Source organism: Cavia porcellus, unplaced genomic scaffold (genome assembly GCF_034190915.1).
Source record: "Cavia porcellus strain 051 isolate PalLab524CR breed Dunkin Hartley unplaced genomic scaffold, mCavPor4.1 scaffold_5, whole genome shotgun sequence".
In the NCBI taxonomy this organism is placed as follows: Eukaryota; Metazoa; Chordata; class Mammalia; order Rodentia; family Caviidae; genus Cavia; species Cavia porcellus.
The window spans coordinates 12,882,382-12,894,044 of record NW_026947488.1 but is presented as its reverse complement, the minus strand read 5'-3'; the positions used below and the strand labels follow the sequence as shown (position 1 = coordinate 12,894,044).

The window sequence follows — 11,663 nt, the reverse complement described above, 5'->3', positions numbered from 1 at the left end:
GCACAGGCCTGCCTAGCAAGAGCAAGGTCTTAAGTCCAATTCCCAGCACCAGAAAAAAACAAAAAACAACAATAAAAAAAACTACCCTAGGGCTGAGGGTGTGGCTCTGTGCCAGAGGCTTGCCCAGCACGTGAAGCCCGTGAAGCCCGAGGTTTCATCCTGGGTACTGCAGAAAGGACTCAACTAAAACAACGTGGCTGAGAAAGATTAAACACAAGAGGGATGGAGACCCGAGTCTTTCAGGCAAATGTAAATAAACTGAAAACAGGTTACAGTTTCCCATCGGTTGGAATTAGAGTAAAAAACATCACACAAGACAGCAGAGTTCACGGTGACAAGGGTCCCGCTGTGAAGGGGGACACAGAGGTGTCCTGCTCCAGACAGCCTGCAGCCAGCACGGTGGGGTCAGCTCACTTCTCTCACCCCTGGACAGAAGCAAAGGACAAATAATAATAATAATAATATTAATAATAACAGAACAGCATAACGAATAGTTACTAGACATCAATAAGCTGTAAAGAACACATCAGGAGTTTTTCACTTTGTTTATCTATTTGAACTACCGAGAATTGAACCCAGAGCCTGGCACGTGCTAGGCACGCACTCTACCATCAGCCACACCCTTAGACTTGCCCCAATCATTTTTAAAAATTGAAAGTGCAAATAATTGTCTCAGATCACAATACATTCTAGTAAAACTTTTTAAAAGATAATGTAAAAGGGCCCATTCACCTAGAAATTTTTAAGAATTTTATCTCAATTCCTTAAAGAGAAAATAAACAATATTAAAGAAGTATTAAAGCAAAATGATGATAGCAATTCTATTCACCAAGACCTTAGGGTTTTAACCAAAGTGATGAATATCTATATTAGCCTATATTATAACTAAAAGAAGGAGGAGGAGGAAAAGGAAGAGGAGGAGGAGAAGAAAATTATTAAAATTATTAAAAACTATTTTAAAATGTTTATCGAGGAGCTGGGGATTTAGCTCAGTGGCATAAGCACCTGCCTTGCAAGCAGGTGGTCATGAGTTCGATCCCCGGAACCAATAAAAAAGAAAAAGACAAAAAAAAAAAAAAAAAAAAGAAATGTTTGAAAAATAAAAATAAAAATGTTTATTGAAAGGTATGACCGAGGAAAACAAACTGAAAAAAGTCAATAGTAACTCACAGGATAAAACAGAAATCAATCTGTTATAGAAAAAATAATACTTTAAATAAATCTTCTGGTTCCTTTGATGATGGCAGGGGTGGGTATACACACTAGAGAACACGGTCCATAAAAAACAAGAAAGTACTGGGACAGGAAACAAGAGGTATTAAAAGGGGGGGGCAGCCCCACAGAAAGAGTCATCAAGGTACACGGGGTGCATCTGTGTAACCAGGTATCCTGGTCACTTGGCTCACTGCCGAGACCCAACACCTGACACCCACAAGTGAAAGCAGGACAGGGTGAGTTTAGTTCACGGTCTGTGGAGGTTTCCTCCCATAACCCGTCAGCTGGCTCCGAGGCGAGGTGGCCTGGCAGAGGGCGGCACCCAGGAGAAACAGCTCAGGGCAGGCAGGAAGTGGCATGCAGCTGCGGGAAGCCTCCCTTTCCCTCTTATCCCATCCAGGCCACAAGACTGTGGTGGTGCCGCCCACACTCGGGGAGGGGCTTCCTGTTATCCACACGCAGAGCTATGATGAACATTAGTGGACTAACCCAGCATCACACACCCTAGAACCAGCCATCTCCGAAAAGCCTCACCTATGAGCACATGAGGCTTTGGGGGCACATCTAGATACAAGGTACAGCGTAATTAAAACTGAAATGTGAGGCTGAGGCAGGGGAATCACCATGTGTTCGAGACCAGCCTGGGCTGCATAGTGAGTTCAGTGTGAACTACAAAGCATTTATTTGTCTCAACAAATAAATAAGTAAAATTTAACAATTTGAAGATGTACATGAAAAGGATAATTTTACAGGAAAATGTGATTTACCATAATTTATTTCAGATTAATTTCCTTTAGAATTGCTTCTTAAACTTTGCAAATCATCTGTAGATCTTATTAAACATTCACATTCTGGCTCTGAGATTTAGATCAGGATCTTGAACTTTTAAAAAGCCCCTAAATGATGAAGATGCTGGTGTTCTCTGAATGTCACTTTGAATGGTCTTTTTTTTTTTTTTTTTTTTTTTTTTTTTTGTCTTTTTGAGCCAGGGTCTCACTCCGCAGCTCAGGCTGGCCTTGAGCTCACTTTGTAGCCCAGGCTGGTCTTGACCTTACAAGGATCTTCCTGTCTCAGCCTCCTGAGTACTAGGATTACAGGCATGAGCCACCACGCCCGATACTTTGAATGTTAAGGTCATAGCAGAAATAAAGATTATCAAAAATCAACCCACCAACAACAGAAATAACAAGATTTTAAAAACTAATCTGTCAGGGCCAGGGATTTAGCTCAGTGGCATAAGGGCCTGCCTGGCAAGCATGAGGTCATGAGTTTGATCCCTGGTACTCAAAAACAAAAAACCTAACCTATCTTCATAGGAAAATATTCTGAAACCTTTAAAAAGTAGCTAGGATATTTCAAAATATCGGCAAAGGGAAATTTTGAAATTAAAAACTATTTTTTAGAACGTTATTTTGCCTCATAATTTGTGTTTTATTTTGTTTTGTTTGTTAGGTCTCACTGTGTACCTGGCCTTGAACTCACTGTGTAGCTATGCTGACCTCTAATTCACAGCGATTCTCCTGCCTCAGCCTCCCAAGTGCTGGAGTGAGGAGGGTAAACCGCTCCACCCTCTAGATCCTACTTTTAGCCATCAGGCTAGGTCTCAGAGGCAGTACAGCTTCCGTCTGAACTTTTCTCTCAGCGGGATGCCCAGAAGTCAGTCACCGCACTGCAGGGAAGCCCCGGAGGCCTAGAGATGAGTCCAGGTCACCGAAGCTTAACCTCTCCTGAGCGCCTAACCCACAGCCAGGCTGGAAACAGATCCTGTGGCCTGCCGGAGCTCTGTCCTCAGCATCACCAACAATGTTCCGCTCACCTTTTCTTTTCTTTTAGTGTAGGCTATTTTGGGACTCACTATGTTAGCCCAGGCTGGTCTCAAATTCACAGTTCTCCTGCCTCAGCCTTCCAAGTACTGCAATTACAAGCATACAGCCTGCTCTCTAGGGTTTTTGTTTTGTTTTCCTTTTTGTCTTTTTTTTTTTTTGTCTTTTTCCTTTTTATGGGTACCAGGGATCGAACTCACGACTGCCTGCTTACAAGGCAGGCGCTTTGTGCCGCTGAGCTAAATCCCCAGCCCCTCCTATTCGTCTTTTTGAGACAGGGTTTCATTATGCAGTTCAGGGTGGTCTTGAACTCACTTTGTAGCCCAGGCCGGCCCTGAACTTGCAGCAATCCTCCTGCTTCAGCCTCCTGAGTTCTGGGACAACAGGTGATTTTTTGGAAACAGCTAACCTAATGGATGTGAAGTGAAATTCTTAAGAAATTTGAACAAGGCGCCTTAAACTTTCGCTTTGCACCGAGACACAAAAATTACATAGCTGAAAAAAAAAAATTACATAGCTGGCCCTGACACCATTATATCTCCATTTTCCAGGTATGTAAACTGAGGCTCAGAATTCAGTGGCCCAAGATCACACATCAGGCAAGGAGTGTAGTGGGGAATTCTGAACCTAAATTCTTAGCATCTGTGCACCAGGGCCTGGACAGCTCTTCGGCTGTGGGTGGCACCTTACAGTGCAGAGTTCTGCCTTCTACACCAAGCAGATTGTTGCCTTGTAGGACCGAATAGAAAGCCTCGGTTTATGCGAGCCAGGAAACCAACACTTGACTAATTTCAGAGAGAAAGGGAGGTGGGGTTGGAAAGAACAGTTGGTCACCAGGACTTGGGAAGGCCGAGAACAGGGCAGCTCTTGGGTATGCAGAGCAGGAAAGAAAGGGCCAGGTCTCAGGGCTCCGACTGTTCGCTCCCCTAAATTTCTGAGTTTCTCAAGAGAGTCTGCTTGGCTGAGCATTGTGTCAGCCCCCTGCTCTGGACGGACGGCCAACAAAGAAGGCTGATTCTGGGAGGAACCGTAGGAATTGGGGCGGGGTGGCCATGTGCCCACTTTACAGATAAGGACAGCAAAGTCCACGGTGCTCAGGACAGTGGGTCTGGGCTCCAAGCAGAGGCCCAGGCTGCCTGTCTCCTCCCAGACTGCATGCTGGCAGGGGACAGAGGGCTGTGCTCTCTAACCAGGACAAATGGTGACTCCTGGAGGCCTCCCAGGCCTGGGGCTGGAAGCTGCCTGGCCGAGCTGCATGCAGGCGTCCAGCTCTCCTCCCCTCTCCACATAGCCAGCAGACCAAGCTTCAAATCCGCCCTCACCCCGAAACTCCAGCCTTCTGTTTTGTAAGAGAAACTTCTTAGGGTGTGGGGAGCTTGGTATTTTTCCGACGTGCATTTTTCCAACATATAAAATACAATGTGGACCAAACAAATACGAGCGGGCCTGGAGACAGCCCAAGTGCGGCTGGTTCGCTAAGCCCTGGAATGTTCCTCTCTGCACACAAAAATGAATTCCCTGTTTACATGGATGTGCTGCTGTGCTGAGCCACGGTTCCCCGCCTCTGAATTCGGATCTGTAGTGCAAACTGAGCCTGTCTGTGTGGCTGTTAGCAGAAGAAATATTAGGGTGGAGGCTGGGCTCAGATCTCAGCTCTGCAACCAGCTGTGCAGCCTCAGGCAAGTCACCTGACTGCTCTGGGCCTCAGTTTCCCTGGGAGAGGGGCATAGGTAGACAAGTGTCTGGCTTGTAGTAAATACCACATAGGCACTGATGTTGTCCTCCACTCCCCGTCAGGCCTGGGCCACCAGCCGCCACATGGGAAGGAACACAAGATTTTAGGCTGGGCTGATAGTGTAACTGTCTATCCCGAAGACAGGCTTCCCTGGGTGGCTCAGAGGTCCAGGTGACTGTCCGATTTCCTTCTGTCCTTTGCTGCTCCCCCAGGTGGCATCAGCTTGGATCCTCTCTTGGCCACCAGAACTGAGCCCCAAGGAGAAGGTCCAAGCTAGGAAGAGCCGTTTACTGAGTGCCCCTCTACCCTGGTGCTGTGGGCTCGTAGGAACCTTGGAACTTGGAAGCCATCCTGGGGAGGGGGGACAAATCTCTACCCCCTGGACTGGTGCTGTGGAGCCTGCGGCCGTGGGGGCAGCGGGAGGCTCCCAGTGTCTGCCTCCAAGGCCTGAGTTTTCTCTGCTCCTCTTAACTGTGTCCGACTCGTGACACAGATACAAGATTAAGGTGCTTCTGTACTCCAGGTATTTTGACCCTAAAGGGTCAAAAAACTTAATGACCAAAAGAAAAATGATTTATCTGCTCAAACAGGGAAAATTTGGGGACAGGATTCCTGCTTCGGGGACTTGGGGGAGCAGGAGAAATAGCTTCAGGGACAGCAGGATCCAGGGGCTCCCCGGATGTTGTCAGTGCTCTCAGCAGTGCTGTGCTGTGGGCTGCTTCCCCTTCAGTCTCTCCCTGTGCCGTCTCAGGTGGCTGTGCCACCAGCCCAAAAACACAAGTCTCTTTGTGAAAGTCTTAGACTGGCTCAGGATTAACTTGTTTAGGTTGGATTCAAAATCCCTCACCAATTTCTGCAGCCACACAAGATACTTCGATTGACCAGGGCCTGGCCTGCCTACGCCAGGGTTTTTATAGTTTCTTCTCTTCCCCTAGGAACTCTGGAAAGCCACGATGAGAAGAAGCAGCTTTCACTAGTCTGCTGCAGAGGAAAACCACATGTAAGGGAGTCCTGGCCCTGGCAGAGGCCATGCCAGACCAGTCAGCCAGCTGACTGCCAAGAGCTGCCTCTCCAACCCACAGCTGCCCACAGCTACATGAAACCTGCTGGGACCAACACTACCTGGCAGCTCCATTGACTTAAGAGCAGTAATAAGCCCTTATTTGTTTGAAACTGTGGAGTTTGGGGACATTTGTTATGCAGCAACAGCTGACAGATACAGGATCAGGCCATAGAGCCAAGTGGACCAGGTGGACGAGGTGGGGAAGGGAGGCTTTGTAAACAAAGAAATAGTTTATATTCCAAGAGAGGAGAAGGAATCTCCAGGATCTATTGTTGTGTGATTATCATCTCCATTTTGCAAGTAGGAGGAAAAAGTTCAAGAGAGTTTTTGGCGTATGGGAGAGAAATAAATCTGAATTTTTGTCTGCTCTACAAAAGTAACCCAGGACAACAAAAATAATAAGCAGTCGATTTCAATTCAGTGAGGCACAAACACCTACGTTACCATGACCCTAAGACGAGCCGGTACTGGGGTTGAATAATAATTTTGGCTGAGTTTCCTGGCCGCTAAGATGCATTGGATTGAATCAGTCTGTCAAGTTGAGGCTCTTAAAAAAATAAAAAAGACTCTTTCAAGTCTGGAGACACAAATGCTGACCTGGACTGCACAGAGGCCTGTGAGGGAACCGAACAGGAGCAGGGCAGCTTCCTTCCCCTCCCCACGGAGCGGGAAGGCAGCCTGTGAACTCACCGGTGTTTCCGGGAGGAGCCCAGCGGGTGAGGCCTCTGCTTGCCGCTGGGTAGTCACTATTCCTTTGCTTGTGGTCACATCCGGGTCATGCCCGTCTTGGCCTCCACCTTGCTGGTCCTTGCTGTGTGTCTGTCCACTCTCCCTCTGCTTTGTTCTCATCAGACAGACAGTGCCATGCAGGAGCCCACTCCCACCCCGTAACCCAGGGAAGTCTCCCATCTCAAGAGCCTCCAGTTAATCACATCTGCAAAGGCTTCACTGAGTGTGACGACGCCCAGGTTCCGGGATGGACCAGAGCGTGGCGTCTTCGGGGTGGATCTCGCAGCTCACCGCACGATCCAGGTGACCTGAGCAAGTGTCTTCATCTCACTGCACCTCGGGCTGTAGAAGAATAGTGCCTGCGCCTGTGGGTTATCATGAAGATTAAATATCATGAAGACTAAATGATGCAAGTGCAGGGAAGGGGTGTGCTGGAGAGTCTGGACCAGGACTAAAATCCCGCAGCGCAGAGCCCGTCTGCCCGCCGAGCACCCTCCATGGTGACCCGCACGCAGTCGCCCCCGGTTAGTGTTTAGCGCCTGCAGCCGTGGCATGGCCCTGTGGCCTTAGCCAGCTTCTTTTTCCTCTCTGGTCCTCGGTTTCCCTGTCCATCCACCAGGGCCAGCAGCGGCGGGGTCTGTGGCGGAGGCAGCGTGGAGGACTCTGGGGTTGGGAGCTGGCTGAGACTGCTCTGTCTCTGAGTCATCTGATTTCCCGGCTGGAGCCCAAGGGTCTGAGTGTGCCCGCCGGAGATAAGGTGGGAAGCACAGACTGGGCCAAGGCAGCGGCAGCCAAGGCTCCAGGCAGCCTCCCTGGGCCTTCTCAGCATGGTGAGTTAGTGCTGAGCATCTGCCAGAACACGGGCTGCTGACCCACGACCAAACGGGCGACCCCATGCCTGACTCGGGCAGCCACAGCCAGTTCTTGCTGTTGGGGTTCACTGAGCTATATCTGGCCAAATCCTTGTAGCTTGGGCCCAAATAGCTCCTTGTAGCCAAGGCCCAAATAGACAGAAGAGTACATCCAAGGTTATATTGTGAGGCTGCTATCCAAAGAAGCTACACCTGGGGGCACCAACTCCCAGACCAGCACCTGCAGGAGCAACTAGGATAAGGGAGAAGGGAGCTTCCAGGGTTTCACAGGCAGGAAGTTCAGCATATGCAAATGCCCCGGGGCTACCTGATTCCCTCGAAAGCTACAGTGAGTGAAGAAAGGGATACACGCCCAGGACTTGAGACTTATTCCTAGGGAAAGGAGCCACTGATGATTTTAGGAAGATGAGCAAGAGAATCTGAGAATCTCTCCAAGTGTGCTGTACAGGCCATCAGCACTGGAATCACAGTGAAGACAGGGGAAAGGTGTCAGCATGCAGGCTCCTGGGGTCCACGGCTCTCACAGGCCTCCCCAGAGGATTCTGAAGCACCCCAGGTTTTAGTGAGGACAGATTCCATGCTCGAGTTCCAGTGAAAAGTTCTGGTCTCAGATAAACTAGCTCTGCTGCAGACCTGCCGTGTGGCTTTAGGCCTCGCCATAGCATTTATCTCCTAGGGCGGCTTTAAGGATAAAGATAACACAGGTAAACCACACAGCACAGACCCGAGCACCTCCTCCGTGGCACAGCGGGGCCAGGGCTGAAGGCCAGCAAGTGTGGGGACAGGGAGGCAGGACGGGCAGCCCTGGGACTCCAAGGCAAGGCCTACAGTCAGGAGTGGATGTGGCCACAGCAGGGCGGCCTCTTTGCCAAGGCCATCGTGGACTGGGTGCTCAGTGTGGGTGCTGCATGGCCGTCACCCCCCAGCAACCCTGTGGCTTGGGTGTCACTTTTCTCCTAGTTTCCTTTCTCAACCTCCAGCCTGTGGCGTCTGCCCAGGGTGACTCCTTGTTGGGGGCCCCGTGGGCTCACAGGGTGCTCAGCGCCACTCCCAGCCCCTCCCAGCAGGTGCAGATGGCAGCCTCCTCCAAACTGGGACAGCCGGAAGCATCTGCAGACACTGCCAGGGTTTCCGGGGCTCAAGGTCACCCTGGATGGGCCCCCGCGCTTTCTTCAGGTTTTCACAGGGAAGATTTGGAAGGTCAGGCAGCAAAGCACCCAGCCCGTGGTCAGCCAGGTAAAAGGGGAAAGATTCCAAGTCGGTTGAGATGCAGCTCAGAGACAGGGCACCTGCCTGGGTTCCATCCCTAGCATGAGAGAGAGAGAGGAGAAAGGAGAAAAGAAAAGAAAAGAAAAGAAAAGAAAAGAAAAGAAAAGAAAAGAAAAGGATGGGGATTTAGCTCAGCAGCATAAGCGCCTGCCTGGCAAGTGTGAGGTCATGAGTTCGATTCCCAGTACCAAGGGAAAAAAGAAAAACCTGAAGCCTGACTCAGGCCTGGGCCGACCTCTGTCTTGGAGAAGGCTGCATCTCTCCAGTGCCAGCCCCACCTGGCCACACGGAGGGCCTGGGGACAGCAGTCTGGCCTGAAGGGGCAGCTGGACACACCTGCTAACAGGGGGCTGGGCTAACTTAGAGCGTGTTTAATGGGTGGTTTGGGGGTGCTGGTGGTGGTCAGGGGAGCCAGGGTCCCTCACCCAACGCCCCAGATGGTGGGGCAGAGAGACACGGGACACTGAGGGTAGGCAGGGAGGCACCCAAGGGAGTTGCTTCCAGGAGCCTCCCAGAAACACCTTCCAGAACCTTCCAGAACCTTCCAGAACCTTCAAGCTAAATATTTATGCCTTTTCCTTCCTGTGTGGGCTGATGGAGGCTTAGAGATTGACCCAAAAAATCTGGGGAGACAGAATCCATGGAAACAGTAAAAGCCAAAGGTCAGAGGCAGGAGAAAGTGGATTCTGCAAGTCACAGGTCCACCCTTCAGTCTCTCCAGAGCCTCCCAGGGTGAGATCCATCCACAGCCAGCTCCCTGGGGGACGTGGAATCCAAAATGTGGTTTTTGTTGTCTTAAGAAACATTCAGAAATAGAATTACACGTTTCTTTTGCCCAGTCTTAATCTCTCTAACCAAGAGAGTTGGAGGTGAACGACAGTCCAAAACATCTTGCCTCCAAAAGAAACTATTTTTCTAGATCCAAAGACACCTTGTGTTTGCAGTCGGTGTCTGAGGGTGGCCTGACAGGGCCAGGAGGAAGGTGGATCCCCAGCAGGCGGCCGGCCGGGAGCTGTAATCACAGCTGAGGCTCTGACAGCTCAGCGGCCTGGGCTGTGCTGTGTCAGAGGGGACAGCTCCCCGATGGGCGCTTCCCCGGCAACCACGGGAAAACAGCGCTTCGTACTGCCCGGCTGCTTCCAGAACCTTCCAGAACCTTCCAGAACCTTCAAGCTAAATATTTATGACTTTTCCTTCCTGTGTGGGCTGATGGAGGCTTAGAGATTGACCCAAAAAATCTGGGGAGACAGAATCCACCTCCCTAGACGGTGGCCCCACGTCACCTCTGATCTCCAGGTCATGATGACTCCAGAGCTTGCGGATCTTGGTGGGAGGATGACGGGCAGCATTTTCATGTTTTTGGCAGGAATTGTGCTCATTTATCTTTTAAAAAGTGCCTGTTAGCCTTCACATGAATTGTAAGTGACATCACCGAGGCCGCGTGTGTGCGAGGTTGCACGCACACACCAGTGTTTGCATTTTCTCCTCTTCTTTGTCCTTCCACGGTCGTGGAAAGTGTTGAAAGGTGTTTGAGAGGGATGTGGAACAGCAGCTCTGACAGCTCTGGTGCCTTGTAGGATAAAAACGTCTCTGGATGTTTAAACGGAAACTAGTGCTTGCCAGGTGGAGTGGCACAAGCCTGTAACCCCAGCACCCAGGAGGCTGAGGCAGGAGGATTGCTGCGAGTTCAAGGCCAGTTTGGACTACAAAGTGAGTTCAAGGCCAGCCTGAACTGCATAGGGACCCTGTGTACAAAGAGAAAGAAAGAAAGAAAGAAAGAAAGAAAGAAAGAAAGAAAGAACAAAGCGGTTCTGCACTGCCCTGTCCAGCTGTATTTCTGTTTATAGTTGACACACAGTAGTATTTGAGTGGATTCAGGGGCACAGTGTGACATTTCAGTGCAGGTGTATAAAGGCGAATCCATCACCTCAGACCCCCACCATGCCTGTGTGCTGGAATGTTCAAAATCCTCTCCACTGCTGTAATGAATATCCGATCAATTGTTAACCACGGTAAACCGTGTGATGCTTCGGAATACTGCAAGTTGCTCTTCCCGCCCCGCTGCGCCCTGCACCTTTGCCTCTCTCCATTCCCCCCTCCCCACCCCTCCTGGTCTCTGGTAACCACTAATCTCATTCTGAAGAGTCAGCAACTTAGAAAAAATTATAAGCATGGTTCCCATTAGCCGAGATGTGCAACCAACCTAGGAATCTATCTAGATGCAAGGGGAGGAAAATGTGATCTCTGCACACAATGGAATACTTTGAGTCATAAGATGAATGCGTCTGACTCATGAGAAGTGAAAGTCCAAAAATATTTACTGACACAATGTCCATTGCCATTACAAACTGCAAACTGTGTACCAGTCCCGAGAGACTGGCTACAAAAGCTGTGTTCCTTTATACTGTGGGATGCCGCGCTGCTGTTGAAAAGAACGAGGAGGTTGGTTATGGCAAACTGCAAAACGCCAGAATTTATTACCATGAGGGAAAAGCAGCTGGGCGTGCTGGCTCACACCCGTAATCCAGCACTTGGGAGGCTGAGGCAGGAGGATTGCTGTAAATTCGAGGCAAATCTGGGCTACATGGGAAGTTTAAGGGCAGCCTGCACTACATAGTGAGATCCTGTATTACAGGAGAGAGAGAGAGAGAGAGAGAGAGAGAGAGAGAGAGAGAGAGAGAGAGAGAGAGAGAGAGAGAGAGAGAGAGAGAGAGAGAAGCAAGCCTGTGATGATGCGTGTAATACAATTGCATTTACACTTCTACAAGTTCATATAAATGTGTATGGGTGCAAAGAATAAGGCAGAGTTTCCTTTTTAAAAATCCATTTGATTTCAAAGAGAGAAAAGAAAAAAACAATAAAATAAATTTCAATGCACATCAATTGGGGGGCAACAATGGTACATACATTGTGCATTGTCATCCCCAAATCATTCACCCAGAACAACACAAGACATC

The 11,663-nt window shown here is 49.6% G+C and overlaps 1 long non-coding RNA gene across 1 annotated transcript; it reads right to left on the bottom strand.

Annotated features, from left to right (window-relative positions):
- Positions 1 to 234: 234 nt before the first annotated feature.
- LOC106027234 (uncharacterized) lies at positions 235 to 6,863 on the bottom strand. Its single transcript, XR_001200803.2, has 2 exons — positions 6,527 to 6,863; positions 235 to 425 (listed from the first exon to the last, which is right to left on the bottom strand). It is a non-coding gene; the product is annotated as an uncharacterized LOC106027234 (long non-coding RNA).
- Positions 6,864 to 11,663: the final 4,800 nt, after the last annotated feature.